Below are 23,198 nucleotides of genomic sequence, written 5' to 3' on the forward strand. Positions count from 1 at the left end.
GCTCCAGGGGAGTCCTTGCACTGAATCGCCCAAAACGCTTTCCCACATGTTACATCCCATTTGGTCTTCACGTTCATAGGAGAGAACATTCCCATTTTACAAAAAAAGGAAACTAAGACTCAGAGAAGTTAAAAGAATTGTCCTCGACTGATCAGAAATTGTTTGAAGTTGTGGTAAAAGGCAGGACTTACATTCTGGTCCTTTGGTTTGAAGTGGACTCTGGTTTAATTACTAACTGTGCTGCTTCTCTCCTAGACCCCCCATTTTGAGTTGCCTGGTTAAGAAACAAAACACCCCAACTACATCCTTACTACAGAGAGCGATGCTGCCCTGTGGCTACTACAGACACAATGCAGGGACAGCTAAGAGGAGGCTTCCTGTGATTTACGAAGAGTGTTGGATGTTCTGCTTCATCAAGTTATTATTCTAAAGAGAATCATAATCTTCCAACGTCTAGAGAGAACATTCAGAGCTACACGACGTTCTGCGTCCCTGCTCCTAAGGAGGCAATTCCCTACTTTCTTGTTTCCTTCCTTCCTCTTCTGTGTCTGGGGGCCTCTCTTATTCACTGGTGGTCTTCTGTACTCTCTCACCAGTGAGGATGCTCTTGGTCCTTTCCCTGGGCCACGACATGTCTTGCTATCTTCATCTCTTTTCTTTCTTTCTCTTTATTCCTGAACCTTCTTAAATTTTAATGGAACTAAAGTTTCATGGAAACTGCTTGTCCTCCTTATTTAAAGTATGTAAGTACTTTACGATAATTTAAATATAAACAAAAATATAAAAATAAATCAGCTGGGAAATATACCTGTGAGACAAAGGTTACTAATATTAATGCCAAAAAGCAAAAATAAGAAATAAAAAAATGGACTTCTTAATATATGCAGATAGGCAATCCAATGAAAAAATTAATACCCACAGGTACTCTATCTCTCTAACAAATAACAGTAATATAAAATAACGCAAATAAAGCTTTTTAACCCATCAAATTGCCAAGATTTCATTAAAAAAAATATTGATGTTGACAAGGACACAGGAAAAAGACACATGTATATATATATCGTCAGTGGAAATGTAATTTGGTTTATATCTTTTAGACCTACACTATTCAATACTGTGGCCACTAGTCACATATGGCTATTAAGTTTAAACCAAAATTAATTAAAACAAAATACGTTAACAATTCATGTCATAATTGAATTACACTAGTAACTGGTTACACTAGTCACAATTCAAGTGCTCAGTAGTCACATGTACCTAATGGCTAAGATAGAGAAAGTTCCCATCATCACAAAAATTTCTACTGGACATCACTGCTCTAGAACAATTTGCCATTAAATATAAAAAGCTTTAAAAATATATACACTTTTCCAGCAAATCTACTTCTAAAATTTGGTTGTGTACAAAATGTACATATCAAAATATAAATGAGTGTTTACAACAGCAAAATAAAAGCTCTGCAAAAATATGTGTTCAATGATAAGAAAACTGTTAAATAAGTTTTAGTAAAGCAATCCCATGGTTTGTTCACATTCAGTTCTTTGCCAAGCTACTCAATGATGGCATATTACTCAGAGATCTCCTACACTTTAATGCCAACATAAAAGGGCAGGAAAAGGGATCATATAACCTAGCTTGTATTTCATAAGCACTTAGTCTCCAAAGTACCCTTTCTGTTTCCTGCCACCATCAGGGAGAAACAACAACAAAAACCACATCTAAGCATAGCCTGTCATTTGTCTGTCCACAACAAATTTCATTTTCAGTGCCCCAAACATCTAGTCTACTTCTTAACATTGGGTATTAAATATTTGGAGAAGAGTTTGCAGAAAGCAGACCCTGAAGACAGAGGCTTGCTGAATCTGAATATAAATGCCCCAAATCTATGCTAAAATTGTTAAATTTGACTGATTCCCAATGTAAAATCCCCAGACACTTTGCTTGTAACTACTCTGCCAAGATCGATGATACTAATAATTAACCAACATTATCATCCACAAAATATTTATTAATCGCCTGCTGGCCCCTTTGGGGCATCATCTGCCCCTCACTCAGCTTTGTCTACTCAACAGTAGACATCACAATGTGTTTAAATGCACTCGACAAATACCATGATGTGAATTGTGTTTCAGAAAGGACAATCCAACTCAGAATAGCAATGTATAATCACTTATATAATTACATATAGTAGATGAACCACTATATCTCTTAAAGTGAAATACAGTGCCTTAAATGTCTTTCACTCTTGCTATTCCTAATGCATTCAGCATGAAACTAAATTACTTATTAGTACCTAAGGCAAGAACAAAGAAAGAGAAGCAATCTACTAGTCCTGCTTACTGATAAAACACAGATTCACTACTTCCCTCATTTATTCACTTATTCATTCCAGCATCTATCAAATCCTTCGAAGATGAGCCCAGCGCCACAGTGGTCCTGAGACCACATGGCTAGACTGGTCCCTGCTCTCTGGAGCTCATCACCTAGAGGGGACCTGACACGAGGCGGCGTGATAAGCGTACCAACTGCACAAAGGATGTGACACTCACCACGTGAGCAAGCACAAATGAGAGAAAGACCAACCCTGTCCAGGGCAGTCAGGTGGGGTTTAAAGGAAAGGAAGTAGAGTGGCAAGACAGAAGGCAACCATGTGCAGAAATCCCAGTCCAAAAGAAACCCTGGTTGGCCCTGGCAGGCGTGGCTCAGTTGGTTGGAGCATCGCCCCTATACCAGAAGGTGGCGGGTTGGATCCCCAGGTGGGGTGCCTGAAGGAAGCAACCAATCCATGTTTCTCTCTCACATCTCTCCCTCTCCCTCTCTAAAAACAATTTTAAAAAAAAAGAAAGAAACAAACCCTGGTTTAATAATTTCAGATTGAAAGAGCCCTAGTTAGAACCCAAGTATTGTCATTCCCTCCAGAGTTGCTTCCATTATTCCAAGACACTGTCATCTTTCGAATGGAAGTGCTGAACACACCTCATTCACAGACTGGGTGCTGAGGAATGTGACCCTGCTGTGTGATGTGAACTTTGGACAAGTAAATGCAAACAATGGAATTTCTGTGCCAAAGTCTACTACTCATATCACATTTTCAGCATTTCTAAGCCTCCAGCACAAAGAAAACAGTGGAAAAAATAAAGATTACTTCCTAGGCAATATCAATATTATTCCCACCCAATTAATAACCTATGATCCCAATGTAAAATCATTTAAAAAAAACATTAAAATGTATTCTTAATTTCAAATCCTTATAATTCAAGAACAATTTCCATATCAAGTTATTAATTTATTGAATCATCACATAATAATATGAGCTCTAACAAATTTATTCTTCCCATTAAATTTAACATGTGTGTGTATTATACAAAATCCTCTCTTGGTACATAACAGTCAATAAAATATATTTCTTTTTTTTTAAATTAATAAAAACTGGTTGCCATCAAAAAATTTAACAGTAATTCTTCATTGTCATCAATAACCCAATAAGTGTTCACATTATCCCAATTATTAAATTTTTTCAACAGTTCGTTAGTTTAAATTGAAATCCAAATAAAGTCCATACATTGTGGTTAGGTTAAAAATACATACATAAGAAAAATAAATTGACACTGGTCCTATATTTTAAGGAACAGGAAGAAGTGGAACATATGTTTTAAAGACCAATTACTTTTGGTTAATTTCTTACCCATCGGGTATAGCGAGAAAGCTGTATAATCAAATAATATACCTACAAGTACAGGTGAGACATTCACTTAAATAATTAACTATAAAAAGGTTACTTTGATCTCTGAGGTCTTGTCTGTGGTGGTTATTGCTACAAGCTCAAAAGTATGTTGAAAATGTTAGATGGGTGCTAAATATTTGGCAGGTAATACTAAGATAATATCTGAGAATTACTAGTTCATGAGTAAGGTACAAAGGCTAAAGCTAACTAAATAACACACATAATTCATAAATTCCGATTTCTAACAATAACAACCCAAGTCTTTTCTTTTTAACCATGAAAACCTTGATGAGTCCCATTCAAGTACACAAAAGGACGTTCTTTAACACTAGGCTCCCAAAATGCTACAATAATGAGAAAAGAGTTAATGTGGACTTTGAGGGCCTCAAGTTCTTCAGGAAAGCAACCTGTAATCAGAGAGTCATTTAAATCTGGGGAGACTGTGATTTACCACTTTCCATATGCATTATTCCAAAAGGGAGTAGTCCAGATTGCACCATCTAATTTTCCAATTACGAGCCTCATAACAGTTCTTTATTTCACTTCAGTGAGGGATGTCTAACGCTGAGATTTATATTTACAGCAATGTTGCTATGACAACAAAAAGGGGAAATCATTCCTGAGATTTAAACCAACTCAACTGGTTTTATAGGTTATCCAGCTATTATTCTGAATAGTTTTAAAACATTCCTCTATTGGTAAATTATTTTATTTATAGAGTAAGTTTTAAATAAAACTATAAATTTATGGTCACCTTATACAGTACAATGTGGCTGAAAATATGCAGTAACACAGAATAGCAGAGTTTGGAACAAACAGATGTGCAAAAAGAGCATTAATTATTATTACAACTTACACTGACTGGTTTTCAGTAAAATCCAATCAAAGCTAAACCCACTTAGTATCACATACATAATATCAAGATTATTTAAAGGCATATCCTATGCACAACAAGAGGGGAGGGGGGGAATTCCCTCTAGGGAGCCTGTCCAGGTTTAAGAAAGGTGCCCCGCAGCCTGCTAATCTCCCACCATGCAAGCTAACACTGAGAGCGCAGCTTTCCTTTCCCAGTTCTGAAAACATGAAAGTGATATTACAGGTGATCCTACTGACCCATACAGCACATCAGCCCCGCCAGCTTTGCGTTCCAGTCGTGACCATTTTTCATGAGCTGCCCCATCATTCTGCGAGAAATCTATCCAACAGTTCCCAAAGCTCTTTCCGTACAAACTCTGAGAGTCCTCTTAACTTTCTATGCAGAAAGGAAAACACCGACTAGACACTCCCACTTGCCAGCTGAAAACTTGTCGACTCCCCCTTTTAAATAAACATTAGCAAAGCTGGCCTCCTCCATTACTGGGTAGGGGACACCTATAGTTATTATTAAAAAGAAACTAAAGTAGCTATTTCTCCTTTTCATCTTAAAGCTGTTCCTACAAAGTCCCTTAAGAAAGAGTTTTGAGTCTAACTTTCTTGGCAATGAGGCAAAACATGAGGGTGTTAGTTAGATTTCACCGCTGAACCAACTCATCACATTCTCTCTTCTAACACCCCAGGCAGAATTCCCCTGGCACAAACACAATACCCAGCCTAACTTGTTTAACTCCATCCTAATATTCCTGTCAGGAAGAGGATTTGGAAAGCTCAATTTTATAGTCCAAACACATCTCCTTCAGGGGGGAATGCCACATTCATAATTCCTTTATGAATACTTCACATACAGTTTCACCTGAATCTCAGCAATTCTTTAAGTTGAATGGTACATCTCCATCTTAAAGATGTAAAAACCAAGTTTTAAAGAGATTAAGAAACTAGCCTAAAACTGATTTCCAAAACCTACTTCTTTGTTTAATTAAACAATAGAGGCCCTAATCTAATAATGCAGGAAAAACAAGGAGTCTCTAACTTGTGAGAACTTCACTTCTGAGCATGAAGAAATGAAAAATGTTATGAGAACCCTTATTCTAAAGAAGCAACAGACCAAGGATCTTCAACACTCCTGTTTGTCAGAAACATCGGACAAAGAGACCTGCCTGAATAGAAACTTCACAAATAGTAACTCCAAAATAACAAACGACAAACAAAAAAAGGACCACTACTTATTTTCAGCAGTAGAAAACCAGCAAATTCCATCATGCCAAGGGAAAAGACATTGCTAGATTAATCACTGCAAATATGTTTTGAAGCATCCCTATATGACTTCTAAATCTATTGCAAATACACTATAAATGGAAAAGTATATCAACTTCTGCTGAGAAGTTTAAAGCATGTATCTGCTTAGTCAGTACCTCTTCACTTCCTTTCTCTCTCTTCCTAACTGTTCGTTTTAGAGCCCTTGCCTCCACTACAAAAAAGCCTGAACCCACCTATTTCACTAAAAGAGGATTATAATATTAATAGTAAATACTTAGGGAGCACTTAGGATGTGCCAGGAATTATTCTCAGTTATTTACATATACTGCACATTATCCACACAACCACCCTGTGAGGTTATGCCCATGTACAGAAAAAGAAACTGAGGCACTTTAGAGGTTAAATAACTTGCCCACACAGCTAATCAGGGCAAGGGGTGGAGAGAGGATGTGCACAGTTTGCAAAAGCATGTTCAATATTATAATTCCGTACTTGGAAAACAAAATGCTAACTTTTAGAAAATAAACTGTCAGAAAGCAAAGAGTGAGGCATGGCAGCATCTCCAGAGGTGAGGACACACAAAAGACAGAATGTAAATTCTGCAGATCTGTGATTCTAAGGAGTGGAAGAAGGGGTGCCACATGCTTCACCAACAGGTCACATCAGAATTTAGGCCAAGACTGAGGTTTCTATGTTGTTATTAATAAGTATCAGATATGAATTTTAAAAGACGGAGAAACATACTTTGCAAAAGGTTCTATTTGAAGAAGAAGGGGGGAGGAAACATGAAGTGGTGGTGCAAAAAAAGAAAAAAAAAATAGGTGGGGAATGGGAAGAAGGGAATCTAGTCAATTCCCCGATCATCGCCCAGAAACAGCTTTGTAGTAAAAACAGCAGGGGAAAAGCTGCAAGATTTCTGTCGTTAGAGAAGAAAGAAAACTGGCGGCATGAAATAGCTGGGATGAGTGAAAGGACCCCTCCTGAAAGTGATGCACAAGGTGTAGCTGGTTACCAGGGAGCGGGTAAGAATGGATCAGTTCTGCGGGCCCTCACCATGTCCCCGCCCTGCCCAGTCCCCCCTCAGCCCTCACCCAATCACCAATCATCACCCAGGGGCTCTGCCCCTGACCCTACAGTACAAACGGCCTCGCCCACTTGACATGAGCCTCACCCACAGCAGCCTCGGCCAACATCACTTGGGACTGGAGGTTGTCCATGAAATGGGTAAGAGAAAGGTAAAAAAAATTTAGTTGAAAAATCTTACCAAATATTCCCAGAGAAACATCGTGATGGTTTATTTCTGAGTACAGAGCTACAACTAATGTTCGTTTTCCAGTTAATCCAACTTTCCCCCAATGGTCTGTATGACCCACCTCTGAGGAAGGAGGCCTTGGCCATGACCTCCTTACCCTCCCCTCCCCTTCCTGTTTGTTAAAAAATATATATACATATTATTAAGAAAATTCCACTAAAGTTATGCCATTAAATTATCCATCATTTAAAAAAAAAGTTTGCAAAACATTTTCAGACTCTGTGGGTGAAAGTATACCAATGTGATTTCCCAGTAATTTATTAACTTAGTTTTTACTGTAAAGCCTATAGCTGGCCTCCCGGTAATGAGCACTGCTCTGCTTCTGCTGTAATTACTTCTGGCAATGGCAGATTCTTACGCTATTGCACAATGCAAAAAATACTTTAAAACTTTGCTTCAGAGAGGCTTTCTTCTTTCATTTTCAAGGTTCAATTCTTCATGACTTAAACAGAATTCTTCCTCTTCTACAAGAACTGACAGCATAAAAAGGTTTCTAGGGTTGTCCCTTTCTTATTACTGGCTTGATCACTTTAAATTCCCAATGTCGATGATTACTATTTGTTAGGATTTGAATCTAAATTAAAGTGACATTAATTTCTGCTGCAGTCCCCCCTTGATGATAGCATAATCAATCTATAGTTTTTGTGCTAAATACTAAGTATGGTTAAAATCCACATTTCAAAAGGAGTTATTGGCATATCTAAACTATAATCTCCATAAAGAAGCTCTTTACAATTTCAAAAACACTTACTCCTTCTGGCAAGGAAAGGAAGATAGCTGAAAAAGTAGATATTTCAAGATGAACATGAAACTCACAATGCATCTCGGACACAAAGTTACAATAAAATTTTCAGACTTATACCACCTTGCAGTAACATGAGAAAATTATACAATATGAGAAGTGAGAATATTTTAGAAATAAAACCATTAGAAGAAAATACAGAAAACAATGTTTTTAAAATAGTTGAGTAGGGAGATTATTTCAAAATAAGTTACAAAACCCAAAAGAAACTGAAAATATAAAGGGTGACATATTTGATAAGAAACTGATGTAATAGCAAATACAACAAATGAAGTTTAAAAAATGAGTGACTAAAGAGCCCCTCCCCACTTACAAATGATGTGAGCATACAATTCACAGAAGGGGTGCAAATGGCCAAGGAAGATATGGGGAAATGCTCCTGCACCCTTCTCATCAGGAATTGCACACAAAGCAAATGATTTCATAGTGGCATAAAGAATGATAATAACTAATACAGAGAAACAGGTAGTTCTAAGCAACACTGGGGGGGGGGGTGTACAATGGCAGAAGCTTTTCTAAGGGCAATTTCGCAGTACCCATTACAAATTAAAATGCATATATTTTATGAACCAACAATTCCACTTGCAGGAAATAACTTTCATATATTTGATTAGCATACATGGATGCTTACTGTAGCAAAATATTTGAAACCATTGAAATTTCAGTCAACAGGGCACTAGATGAGTGAAAGATCTGCACATAGTGACATGAAAGAGATTCTAAGATATATACTTAAGTGAAAAAGTGAAAAATAATAAATATATATAAAGGATGCACAACAAATTGAGAAAGAGCAGTTTCATCAGGAGAAGAGAGTGGAAGCTACAAGGAGTGGGGTTTGGTGTGATATATCTCATATTTCATTCTATGTATTTCCAGATTGTTTGAATCTTTTAGAAAAAAGATGTAATTGTGTGGAAGGGCTTCAAGCAAAGGCTTCCCCAAGATGTGTCACTTTGGCATGTGAATTATTTTAAGCTGAAGGCAATTGCGATCCTGTGGGCTCATAAGAAACTCTTACCTCTCCCTTAAGGAATCTAATTAGGAGCCCTGCCCATAATAAGAGTTATTCCCAGAAATAACTTTTTATGACCTATCTATAGGACAGAGAAAACTTCTAATTACTGAACATCTGCTCTTCTTGTCATCCTGAGAATGGCCTTCCTCCCCTCTGAAGCCCCAAAGTGTCTTACCCTCATCCTGAACTCAGAATGTCCTATATACCTCATCTTCACTTCTGTCTCTGAACCGCTCGTGTATGAGGTCTCTGACTCTCTGCGTATGTCAGGTTCCTGAACGTACATATGTCACTAGTTTGGTCACTTTCTCCTGTTAATCTGTCTCATGTCTACTTGATTATTAGACCAGCTGGAAGAACCTAGAAGAGTGGAGGAAAGTTTCTTCCTCCCTCACAGTGTATTACTATTACTAATAACTGTGAGAATAAAAGTGTCTTAAATTCTTTTATGTATTCAATACTCTAGTACTCTATAGAATATACGGGGGGAGGAAACTAAGACACAGGACAGATCTGAAGATAGAGCTAAACACTTGAGGTATGGGCAGGTTTACTCTTAGGCTGCTGGCTGCAGAAGGGAAGGCAGAGGGAGGAGGAGAGTGGAGGGAGGGAGGGGAGGGGGACGAGGAAGGAGGGGAGGGAGAAGGAGGAGGGAGGGGGAGAAGGGAAGGGGAGGGAGGAGGGGGAGGGAGGGAAGGGGAGGAGGGAGGGGGAAGGGGGAGGGGGAAGGGGGAGGGGGAGGGGGAGGGGGGAGGAGAAGGAGCTGGAGTTAGAGGCTGGGAGAAGAGGTGGGGCACACCTAGTGACAAGAGGATGGCTGCCCAGGCTGGGGCACAAAATGATGAGGCTGCAGGAACTCTCTGAAAGGAGACTCAATAACAGAATATATTCAGAAATTACCCTGCTTGGAGGGTAATCCTTGTCTGACCGTTAACTGCCACAGGACAAAATACGGTTTCACCCTTGTTCGTCAGGAACCCAGGAACAGGACAAGGGTAGAATGTGCTCAGTAAGCTGAGGCATGAATGATGTAGAAGAACAGAAGCCATAAAGCTCTCCCACCTGCTCCCCACCGCCACCCCCTCCCCCCAGTGAATGACCAGATCCCGTGCTTTACTGTCAGCACAGAGGCTGACAGCTGCCCATCAACAGCCTCGGTGCCTGGGAACAAAGAGGCCCTGGGTTCTGCTCAGAAGAGGGATTTACTGGTAGCTGTTCTCACAACTGGCCAAGAATTGAATAAAAAATCCTAGAATCTGCTTTTAATTTACTTTCTCCGACCAAAGCCTCCTAAAAACACGTGAACAGAAAGAGCCTTCCGATTACAGGTGCACTGCTAGAACATTTAAGTGTTGCATATGATCTACCTGCTGCGTTCTGAGTCACTGTTACAGACAGAAAGTTTCTGCAATTACTTTACCCATGTTGCACTAACTTAAGGAAATTAGGGTTCTTTTAAAGTTTTCAATCTTATGATTTTGCTTACACATGGAATCTGAAAAACAAAATAAACAATCCGAACAAAAACAGACTCACTGATACAGAGAACATTTTGACAGCTGCCAGATGGGAAGGAGGTTGTGGGATGGATGAAAAACGTGAAGGGATTAAAAAGTACACACTGGTAGTTACAGAACAGTCATGGGAGATAAAGTACAGCATAGGGAATATAGTCAATAATATTGTAATAACTATGCATGATGTCAGATGGGAACCAGATTTATCAGGGTGATCACTTCGTAAGTTATATAAATGTCCAACCATTGGGTTGAACACCTGAAACTAATACTATATTGTACAACTATAATTGAAAAATAAACAATTATTTTTTTTAAAAAGTTTTCAATCTTAGTCTTTCCAGATTTTGAGGTCTGGTTAAGAATATATCCCAGTGTGTACAGATACTATATAAATGGATGAAAACAAATTAAATAAACATCTATTCCACATTGCTTATACAGGAGATAAATCTATTCTGTTTATGAATACCTTAGATAATTTTGGGTTGTAAAGTCTTTAGTTTTGAAATTTTTTACAATGATAACTACTATATGTAAGGAACACAGAACCATTCACTTTAAAATTCAGATTAACCCAAGATACTCTCAAAAAATATCAAAGTAACACTACCAGTAGCTCAGATAAAAATAGAAACAAATTCTAGTGAACATACGTAATTCCTCAGGTTTCTTTGAAATTTTAGGACTTACTGGTTTCTGAAAGAATCAGATTTCCTCTTAGCTTTACGTTATTTCCTGTCCCAACCAATACCCTACTTAGATAATATATGCCCACATATATTAGAGTTCATTAAATAATTAGGTACCATTACACTTTAAATAGTTTACATAGTTCACTATCTCCTGGATTTGGTGGGTTATGGGACATAGCTATGACGGGGATAGAGAACAGACAGAAGAGTCAGCAGGAGGACAATGAACCTATACACACACAGATCCAAATTCTGGCATTGACACCAGCTAGCAATTGCAGCTTGGGAAAATGATTGCACTGCATGAAACTCAAGTTTCCTCATCTGTAAAATAGAGTCACCATCTTCAGATACCTTACTAGGTACCTACAACACAGAATTATTATAAGCATTAAATAAGATGATATAGTATAAATATGCTATGGCAAGCCCTCAACAAATATTCTTGGCTTCCTACTCACTTTAATTCAATTAGCAAATATGTATTGAGCACCTACAAGAATGTCAAAGTCACATCAAAGTTATTACGGCAGGCACTACAGAGTTTTGCATAATCTCCCAACAATCCTACACCTGTATTTACATATCACCCTCCTCGCTTTTCACTGCTTAAAAAAGAAATAAATTTCAAAGCGCTTAATCTGGCCCACGGTTTCTCTAAGCAAGGAAGCTGCAGAGCTAGTGTTTAACCCAGATTTCTAATGCTCTTTTCACTGCACAGGAACAAGACACAAGAGTGAATCAAACCCAGTATTCACTAAAATCAAGGAACTTGATGAAGGAACATAGACAAAGAGATGCTTTCATTTCTTACCCTATTAATTCCAGAAAAAGAAAAACCAAAATAAAATGTCCTCAGCTATTAAGGGAACAATCCCTTTACTAAATAAACACAAAATTTCTCTATATTGTAGGTTAGAAAAAGCTACAGAGAAATTCCTCACTCTGCCCAAGGTGACAATACAAGGACAGAAACAAGAACTTGGGAGTTCCTGTCTCTCTCTGGTACTAGACTCCATGTTAGTGTACAAGGAACGTTCTAATGCCTTTTACCTTGAATATAATCAGAGTCTTTCTTGATAAGTACTGACCGGTACCATGAATCTGTCACTGTGGTCCAAGGAACAAGGCCAAATATGCCTTTATATCTAGTCTAAAATTCATCTAACAGATTTCATTGTTCATGAAAAAAAAAGTGACCCAGAATTCTTTTTCTTTTGAGGTATAACTGACATCTAGAATTCTTAGTAACTCCTTTTATACAGCTGTGGTCTCCTTCATTTTGACCAAGGATTTAAGAGTACGTTTTCAGGATGTTGGGCTACACTTCTGGAGTCAATGAAAATTATAGGGTAACTCACAAGCGCAATACTTTCACTCCTGTAATACTGCAGGCCAGTCACAGAGTGAGTCAGCAGCAGGTATAAAGGGCAGGGGACACCGAAGAGAGCTCCCCAGAACCACGGCGGGGGGATTCAGCCTGGGCTCATTTCATAAGATTATCTCCCTCCCAAACTTTTTAAATGTAAATGTAGTTTACAGCTTGTGGGGCAACTGCTTTAGTGGCCGGATTACCCTGCATGTCCCAGTGGGCTTCAGACGTCACACACCAGATGACCCAAATCCACTACCAGAGAGGCTCTGCCACGGCCTCCACCACCACCAGCCCCGCACCCACTCCCCGCAGCTGCACCCACGCGAACTGATGAGCAAACGGAAAGGCACACATCCTGGTGCCTGGGTGCTAGGAGACTTCTCCCTGAGGCTTAATTCCACTGGCAGGGAAAAGATCTTCAAACTTGTTTTAACCAGGGGCACATTCTCCCAGCCAAAGCTTACCCACAACATAAACTGACTGCAGAAAAAGTAGCTCTGGCAGAAGTCAGAGGAGAAAAGAGCTTCTTCCTAAGTTTCCCACTAGAGTAACTTCGTGGGCTGGTCATTTCCTCACCTCAACTTTCTAGAGGACTCTTGCCTTGTCCACTTTTTTTTCCTTCTTGAAAACAAAAAGCAGATTTTGAAGAAGTAGATACTCTTCTCAAATATCTTTCGAAGCATTTTAAAAATATTCAATGCTCCTTTACTCTCTACTACTACGAGAGTGTTCTCAAACTTTCAAATTCCAAGATCCCTCCTACTACCTGTCTTAGTAAGAAAGTAACATATTCTAGCCCCTAACATATGTATAAAAGCACAGTCAATGCATTTTGTTGTTGTTTCCACACTTTTACTAATAAGTAAATCATATAACAAAAATCAGGACTAGGAGAGTAAAGAAGAGAAAATAAATGGTGATGTGCCAATAACAGATGCATATGAGGAAGTTTTGCTAATAGCTAATTCTGTGTGGTAAAAATAGCCACCCTAGGAGTGCTGATGGAAGACTCCACTGGTATAACCTTATGAGAACTTGTCAACACTGATAAAGAAGCTTTCAAAATGTTTAAAATATTCATGTGTTCTGACATAGCAAGTACAATGCCTGACATTTAGATAGGTAGCACTTACTGTGTGCCAGGCCCTGTCCTAGCATTTTCTATCTTCACAGTGGAGGCCTGCTATTATTCTTAATTTACAGATGAAGAAATTGAGGCACTGAGAATGAATATTTATTAGCTAAATATATGTGAAATCTGAGATGGCTTAATTACAGTACCTGAAGAAATAGCCCTTGAGAAGATCCAAGAGCTATACATGTAAACACGGCCACCAGAAGCAAAATCTCACATACATTAGATACAGATTCAAACAAACCGACTGTAAAAAATGCCTGTAGGCCACAAATATTGTAGTGTGACCATAATAAAGAAATGACTTCAGAGCTCCAAGACAAGTTTCTAAAACCTAAAAATAACTTCTAACAGTCAAAACTACATGTGAATAAAGAATCTGAATTAAAACATGTTTTTTATCTCATAAGTTCTGAACAACTTCAGTTAGAAGTTATTCAGAGGTTAGATACTTTTCAGAATCAGAAAGGGATCAGATAAGAAAGGATTATAAAGTAAATATAACTGGGTTATTCTGTCTATTTCACTGCCTTGTAATAATACCAGCCAATGCCTATTCTTCTCAGCTCCAAAGTGTGCCCCAGGATTATAGGCAATACCCCTCAAAACATGAAATATATAAGAAGTGAAGAGGGCTAGCTAAAAGGAACATATGATATACAGATACTCTGGGATAGGGTATAGGTATATAAAACATAGCTTCTGCCATCAAAGCATTTCAAATCTCACAGAGGAAAAAACATTAAGCTATCTGACACACAATGAGAAGGCTACTGACCACATGTGGAACAGGAACTATGGGTGGCGTGCCCAGTGTAATCCTGAGCACCGTGACAGCCTGGTGGCATGTAGGGGGGGCTGTACACTCTGTGAAGAAGCAGCACCAGCAGGAGCACACAAATATGAATGGGCATCACGTGAGACGGGAGCACTATTGTTAGTAACACTGCAGGCACCTCAGTGCTGGCAGGCAGCTCTCCCTAATCGTCCCACTTTATACTCACATATACTTGGTGAGGTAGATGCTTTCTCACATTTAAAGATGAAACTGAGGCATTATTAAATGAGAGCGATTTATCCCCCATCACCTAGCTGGAAACCAGGACTTGGACACAGGTCTTTGGATTACAAAGCCCCGTATCCCTGCTAAATCCTACCAGCAAAGAGACTGATTTAGATGATGTAAAGTTTAAGACTAAAATTTTCCCGTATCTTAAAAGCAAGTGTAATAAGATAATATTATGAAAATGAGTCATACATTCTCTTTTGCCTTTTAGCATAAAGTGTTCGTTTGCCTTAAAAAAGAGATGATAGAAATACTACAAAAAGATGGATAATCACTTCTGACTTGCAAAACTGGATTAGTCAACAGACTATAATTTTGCTAGCCCTCCTATTGTCTGAAGAGAATTTCTCAAACTGCCTGATTCCTTCTCCACCCTCCCTGACTTTTATTCAAGGACCTGATGTAGCTCACAGAATTCTTCCCCAGGGAAGAAAAGACACCCCTCCCAGCTATGACAGCAGAGTCACAGGGCTACAAGGAACATGTGATATGTTTCATGTGGCATATGAAACAGGTATACTGTGGGAGGAAAGAGAGAGAGTCAAGAGGATAGACCGATTTCCCCTGCCCAGGCTTTGGTCCTGAGAGGAGATGTATTCTGTGAGAAGTGATGTGGAAGGCAGAGGGGCTCTTAGCCCTAGTCCCTGTTTCATACCCTGGGAAAGAGGCCATCCTTGGCTCTCCTTGGTATGGCCTAGACACAGAGGTGCCTGTGACTCCAGCTGGGGCACTGGTCAGAGGGGCCATCTGGGCAGGAAGAAGGGTTTCTGCAGCAAGGGGTGCAGGACACATCACATGGGCCAGGAACAACTGAGCATCCCAACCAACCCGCAGAGGGGCTTGCGGCGCCAGTGGTATCCAAGGTGAAGTCAAGTAAATGAAAGGTGCGGCCCGAACCACAACAGTGGGCCCCAAGTCCACTGGTTGCTGACTTGGGACTTGGTGGCTAACAGGGTGCCAAGCGTCAGACAGAAAAGAGGCATCACCCGAAAGGCAGAGGTACTGCAAAAGAGGGTAAAGACACTGGTAGGTGGGAGCCCCTTGCTTCCCCAGCAAGGCATCTGTGTCTCCCCTCCAGGCGCAGAGAGAAAGAGGCAGAGAGGCTGTGCAGGAGAAAGGAGCCTTTCATCCGGGAGAGTCGGGACAACAGAGAGGCTGTGCAAACAGCCACGGCAGACCAAGCTTCGGAGCACATCCAACTTCAGTCATTTTCTCCACTAATCAGAAGGTAGATCTCATGAAGACAACCAGAGAAGCTAGAAAATGAAATAAAATATTTTCTTTGCATTTTCTCAAGCTTAATAGTGAATTATATCTTTCAACCCACTTGAGGGCAGAAAATCTGCTTTATCCAGAGAATAACAGAGAGCCAGGGTACTTTCTCAAGAGAGGAATTAACAAGACAAAAGCTCTCTAGCAGCTGTATGTGGTATGGGGATGAATCAATGCCTCACGACTAGTTCAGTCTTGCACCAGAAATGGCTAAAATATTCACTCAGACTATTTAAATTCTAAAGCAAAAGGGGGGGGAATGCAGGAAGCAAAAATGAAAAAAAAAGGGGGGGCATACTTTAAGAAAAGCAAAACCTCAAACAATGCAACTTTGGACACAGAGAAATGATGACAGATGGCCCTATTATGTATATACTAGAAATGGGATTGTTCTTTTTCAGGAAAGGCTTTGAGTGTTGAGGCTAAAACAGTGACAGTCTGTGTGAACGGCCGTGTGTAGTCTGCCAGTAAACATCAGATGTCCCTACAAACCAAGTGTTTATAATAATGGGGAACGAGCAGCTGAAAGTCTTCTGTGATCACTAATGTAAATCAAAACATTCGTAAACTTGCTATGCATTTTCTAACCATTTTCTGTCTGTGTTACAATACATAATGCGGCCCAAGTTCTGGCAAACCAAATCGTCCTTTCTGAGTTGACAGTACGTAGCAGAGCCTCCTGAGAGGTATTACAGAAACCCGGATCTTGATGGGGTCACATGGTTGCCTGGAACTAAAATTAGACTTCCCCAGCCTTACTTTCAGCAGCCATGGGAAACAACAAAGTTCTGGTCAATGAAATGAAAGCAGAAGTGTCACAGGGCCACTTCGAGGAATTTTCTAGAAAGGCACCTGGTGTGCTTCTCATTCCTTCTTCCCTCTTTCTTGCTTTCTAAGGCTGGGTAACCCACCATATGGAGAAAGTTCATGCATCTCGCACCACAAGGCAGCACCTTAAGGCTGCAGGAACATGATAAGAAGAGCCCGGGTTGCCGATGCTGGCGCTATTAACCATATTTGTACAGCCATTCTCAGCCAGCCCTGGGCTGCCTCCTGCTGGACTTCTTTTACATGAGAGAAAAGTAAGCTTAATTATCTTTAAGTCGCTGTTGCCTGGTTTTAATTTGCAAAACAGGATTATTATTAACTGGTTCAAATCCTAACCAAAGTACAGCATTGTCCAGCAAACCTGCTACTGAAAGCTCTTTAAAATGAAAAATTTCTTAGGAGAAAAATAGATAGATGCCTTTTACAAAATACAAAGTAAAGAATTTAGTATAATCAAGCCAATACATCTGTAGAAGAAATTATAACTTCCCCCATATCCATGTATTCTTTTCTCTTAAAGAAATAACTTCCCATATATATATATATTTTAGATTTCCTAATTTAACTAGGTACATCGTTACCAGGAATAAACCCACACTTCCCAGTCTTCTTTGAGCTAGATGTGTTATGGCTACGTTCTGGCCAATGAGATGTGAACAGCAGTGACTGTGCTTCTTGCTGGGGAGTATCCTTAAAGAGAACGACAGTGCTTTTCTGTCTGTACTTCCTCAGTCCAGATGCCTGGATTGCAGATGTGGTAGCCAAACATCTAAGAACCATGTGAGGGTAACAACAAAGATGGCAAAGCAATATCACAGAAGGACCCTGGGTCCCTGTTCTAGTTACTATTGCTGTAGTAACAAACCACTTAACTGTTTTGAGGTGGTTTGTTATGATCAGAAATTTTGAAGGTCCCAGAGAACAAGGCAGAAGCTGCATCATTTTTCCAGACCTAACCTTGGAAGTCATGTAGCATCACTAACCCCACATTCTTCTGGTTATAAGTGAGCCAAGTGCCCAACCAGTTTCAAGGGGAGAAGACAAAGACTCTGGCTTTTCAATGGGAAAAGCAGCAAAGAAACTGCACACGTTTTAAAACCACCACGGTCTCCGTGACCCCGAACTTCACGGCGGCCCTGGGCAAACTCATGGATCTGAGCTGCATTCCACCCTGGACTCCACACCTCTGGTCTGCTACCTGAGTGAACATAAAAGTGATCATTTTAAAGCCACTGTCACTGTGGGTCTCTGTAGGAAAATTTGTAAAAATACTTATGTACGCAATTTAAAAAAAAATCATCAAACACAAGTAGCAACAATGACCATCTCAAGAAACTAATTTTGTAATGACTACAATGACGCTGTAGCTATCATTTATTTTATATTATCAGCTGTTGGCATATTTTCCTCATTCGAAATTATTAATGAATATCAGAAATCCCTAATACAGTTCAATCCTTTTGTCCCGTGCACGCTGCCTGTTTCCCTTCCAGGGCTGGTGCACTCAAGGGTTTCTGGGCCCAGACAATAAAAATGCTGACATAGCCAAAAGCTGCAGCCTGAAAGACAAAGAGTTTCCCATGCACTGTGTGAATATGAATGAAGGGGCCTACAGCCTCTCAGATCACGGCTACTCCCCCAGAGACCCTACTCTAGGCCAAGTGAAGCCCTCGTTCCATTCCACCTGCCCTTCTTGTCATCTATTTGTAACTGAGCAAAGCAAGCCCTTGTGGAATCTATTAATTTTACAGAATCATTTCACATTCTAATCACCTTTATATTTTTTAAATTAATAGACAACAGGATTCCTACCTCCTCATACCCACTTAAAACAAAGCATGTAAATGGATCACTGGTTTCTTTATATCCCCTCAAGACAAAAAAGAAAACACATTTTGAGAGCACACTAATTTAATAGAAACTGTGACAGTATGGACATGTCAAAATACAATTTAAACTACATATCTTACTTTGAAGTATTTACATAGAGGATATTTTACCAGTAAAATCTGTGAATGTAGAATTCAGAAAAAAAAAAGGGCTTTGAAAGCAGATTAAGTTAAAATTCAAGTTCCATGACTTACTAGCTGTTCAACCTGAGGGAAGTTATTTACCCTCCCTGAGCCTCAGTTCACACAAGTCTATCAAATGGAACCAACTGCTAAGCAATGTTCCAAGGATTAAATACAGTAGCTGGGTACCTGGCGCAGAGCAGATATTCAGTGTATGTTAGCTCCTCCTCAATTCAGGGACTACTAACTTACTAAATGACTGTGAATAACACTTAATCTCTCCACAGTTTCCTTTCTAGGTCACAACACATCCCCCAATACTATTTGTGCAGTTCCATCTCCCTCTCTTAATTACACTTCTTTAAAGACAGGAATCCTGCCCTGGCCTGTGTGCTCAGTGGTTAGAGCGTTGGCCCTCACACCAAAGGGCATGTACCTGGGTTTCAGGTTCAATCTTCGGCCCCAGCCTGGGCTCATGCAGGAAGCAACCAATTGATATGGCTCTCTCACATATTCCAGACATATTCACATAAACATTAATTTAAGCTTATCTTCCTGATCACTTATCTAATATGGCAAAGTGCTTCTTCTCTCTGCCTGGATCAAGTCAACATGTGCTAGCTTTTCTCTATGATTAATTAATTGAGAGAGAGAAAGAGAGAGAGGGAGGGAGGAAGAGAGGGGCAGAGGGAGAAAGCTAAAGTGTTCACCTAGTAAACTACCATTTACTTCAAGAAATACTGGTCCAATTTCACAAGGAAGTCTAGTGGTCTATCACCTACATTTTTTACTGTTTGAGAGTGTACTTAGGTTAAGTACACAATTACCTAAGGATTAGAAATATTTCTGTTACCTAATACAGAAGTTTCCCACAAATGTAACTGATCACTCTAAATATATAGATTAATAATAATCCAATCTAACAGTCTAACAGTAAAGTCCAATAATAACAAGTCTACAGCTAAAGTCTAACTACCTGTTCCTCAGTACCCTTCCTCCCAGCCAAAACCTATTCCCAGACACACACACACACACACACACACACACACACACACACACAGAGTCCCAGATGTCCTGAAAAGAAGTCCTAGTCCTGGTCTGATCACTTCTACCTGTCAAAGCCAAGGCTCTGTTTTCCTGCGCACCCCAGTGGCTAACCTGAAAAATGCAAGTCACCAACAAGTAAAGCAGCAACACAAGACTATTTGTGGTCAAATCACTTGAAGTGCAAACACCATTTGCTACTCTGCCTGGCCAGAGGCTCCTCTTCTACCTCCTTTGGTCACTGTCAGTTCTCTGTAATTTCTGTTGCCCATCACATGCTCCTGGCCTTCCATGCTCCGTCTGCACTAGGGGCCTGGGAGCCCCTAGCTGTAGGTTCAGATCCGGCTCCCTCAATACTCATGATAAAATCTGAGCGCAATGACCTTGCTTCCTTTATCTTTGTATTCTCAGCAATAAGCACATACCTAAGAAGAAAGGAGGTATTCAGCCTGGCAGGGCGTGGCTCAGCGGTTGAGCATCAACCTAGGATCCAGGAGATCACAGTTCGATTCAGGGCACATGCCCAGGTTGTGAGCTCGATCCCGATGGGGGCGCGCGGGAGGCAGCCGATCAATGACTCTCTCAGCATTGTTTCTCTCTCTCTCTTCCTTCCTCTCTCTGAAATCAATAAAGTTTTTTTTTAAAAAAAAAAGAAGAAGAAGGTATTCAAATATTTGTTAAAAGAAGGAAAAAATTAGGGAGAAGGGAGTTAGGAAGGCCAAGGATTAAAAAAAATGTTAGGCAGTAGGCAAAAAAAAATCAAAAGTCACTAAATTCAGACTCAGCAAATCTCGCTATGACTGCCTGCCACTCTCCAGCTATGTGAGCAAGGACATACTCTGTGGGCCCAGTTTCGTCACCCGTAAGATTACTGGGCTATCATCATGATCTCTGAGACTCCGTAATCTGTACACCCCAATATCTTATTGTCTTGTACAGATGCCCACGACGCTAGGGAAGGTCACCATAGGAAACACCCATTTTCAGTGAGATTTTTGAAAGCAAAGCCTTTCCTCCTTTTCTACTTCACTTCTCTGCAGATGTCATTTCCTCGTAACTTTATGTTTCAAAAAATTTTTAGTTTCACAATAGATGTGGACACTGAAATGCAGTAACTTATGAGTATCGTCTTCAGACCAGCATGTCAGAAGTCACCCAATCATTCCTTCATTCATTCACTTTTGAAAATTAGTATTTATTGAAAACCTATTACGTTTTATAAGCCGAGGACACACTGGTTAACAAAACAAAGAGCCCTGTCATGCGGAATTAAATTCTAGCAGAAAGAGACAATAAGCAAGAACAACAAACATAAGTAAGTATACAGGATGTGATAAGTAAAAATGGCTATGAAAAAAGTAGAGCATGGTAAGAGGTTGAGAGTGTACGGAATGAGGGGGAGGCGGGAGGCAAGCGGGAATTTCAAATAAAATGATCTGAGAATCCTCACTGGGAAGGCAGCATTTGAGTAAGAGTTGAAAGAGATGAAGGAGTTAGCCATGCAGATATCTGGGAGAAAGACATTCAAGGCAGAGGCACCAGCCATGGCTAAGGCCCTAAGACAGGGAATGCCTGGTGTATTCAAGCAAGATCGAGGACATTGTGTCTAGGTGGAAGAGATTTGGGAGAGTATTTTTTTTTTTTAAATCTGTCTTTATTGATTTCAGAGATAGGAAGGGAGAGGGAGAGAGAGACAGAAACGTTAATGATGAGACAGTCATTGATTGGCTGCCTCCTGCACGCCCCCTACTGGGGCTCGAACCTGTAACCCGGGCATGTGCCCTGACCAGGAATCGAACCGCGATCTCCTGGATCCTAGGTCGATGCTCAACCGCTGAGCCACACACCCGGCCGGCGGGAGAGTGTAAGAGATGAAGTCAAAGAGGTAACAGAAGAGTCGGGTACTGGAGGATGACGCAGTACATTTCAAGGGCTTTCAATTTGACTCACTGATACGGGGGGCCATTGGCAGGATTTTGGACAGAAAATAACAAACATGACTTATGTTTTAAAATATCACTACATCTGCTATGTTGAAAAAAAAGATTCTCAACACAATATGTTTACCAAGTACTTTTTCCTGAGGTATAAAAAATTATTCCAACTGAGAAGATCCAACACAATACTGAAAAATAACAAAGTTAGAGGACTGACACTACCTGACTTCAAGACTTAGTATGAAGCTACAGTAATCGAGAGTGGTATCAGTGAAAGAACAGACAAACACACCCATGGAATAGAAAACAGAGCCCAGCAATAGACCAACACAGATACAACCAACTGATCTTTGATATAAAAAGTAAAAGCAATTCAACAGAGAAAAGATAAGTCTTTTCAACAAATGGTGTTAGAACAACTGGACATTCAGGGGGGAAAAATGAATCTAGGCACAGACCTTTCACAAAAAATTAACTCAAAACGGATCGCAGACCTAAATGTAAAATGCAAAATTATAAAACTTGTAGAAGATCGTATAGGAGAAAATCTAGGTGATCCTGGATTGAGTGAAGACTTTTTACAATACCTATAACAATCCATGAAAGAGAAACTGGTAAGTTGGACTTCATGAAAATTAGAAATTTCTGCTCTGCAAAAGACACTCTTAAGAGAACTAAAAAGCAAGTCACAGGCAGAGAAAATATTTGCAAAACACTTATCTGAAAAAAGGACTATTATCCAAAATACTATTATCCAAAAATTCAACAATAAGAAAATAAACAACCCAATTAAAACTGGGCAAAAGATCTGAATGGGGGTATATGGGAACTCTCTTCACCTTCTGCCCAATTTTTCTGTAAACCTAAAACTGATCTAAAAGTTTATTTAATCAAAAAAGTTATTCCTGTTATTCCTGCTCACTTCCAAAATGGAGTTAAAAGGGCACAGACAAAAAGGATAGTAAAAGTAGAAATAAAATATCAAAACCATGTATAAAAAAAGCAATACAACTGTACCAAAAACTTAAAGAGTTACTTTTCAATATCTGTTTGCTGACTTCCCTCTGACAAACCTCATTACAGTCGGCCTCCATATATACAGGTTCTGTATTCAATGAAAAATACCCGGGTGAAAGTGTTATGTCATTGCTGATTCATATTATATAGTTAGGCCTATGATGGCTGCAACTGTATTGAACATGAACAGACTTTTTCTTGTCATCATTCCCTAAACAATATAGATAACAACTATTACATGGAAATTATAAATAATCTAGAGATGATTTAAGTATGTGGGCAGATATGCATAGGTTATATGCAAACAGTAC

General features: G+C 39.7%; 1 protein-coding gene across 9 annotated transcripts in view; it reads right to left on the reverse strand.

Annotated features, from left to right (window-relative positions):
* Nucleotides 1-23,198, reverse strand: part of DST (dystonin) — a gene marked incomplete at its 5' end in the record, with an annotated part of 396,243 nt that overhangs the window by 233,956 nt on the left and 139,089 nt on the right. The gene's annotated exons all lie outside the window — the stretch shown is intronic.

This window comes from Miniopterus schreibersii, assembly GCF_964146895.1.
Source record: "Miniopterus schreibersii genome assembly, chromosome: 6".
Taxonomy (NCBI): domain Eukaryota; kingdom Metazoa; phylum Chordata; class Mammalia; order Chiroptera; family Miniopteridae; genus Miniopterus; species Miniopterus schreibersii.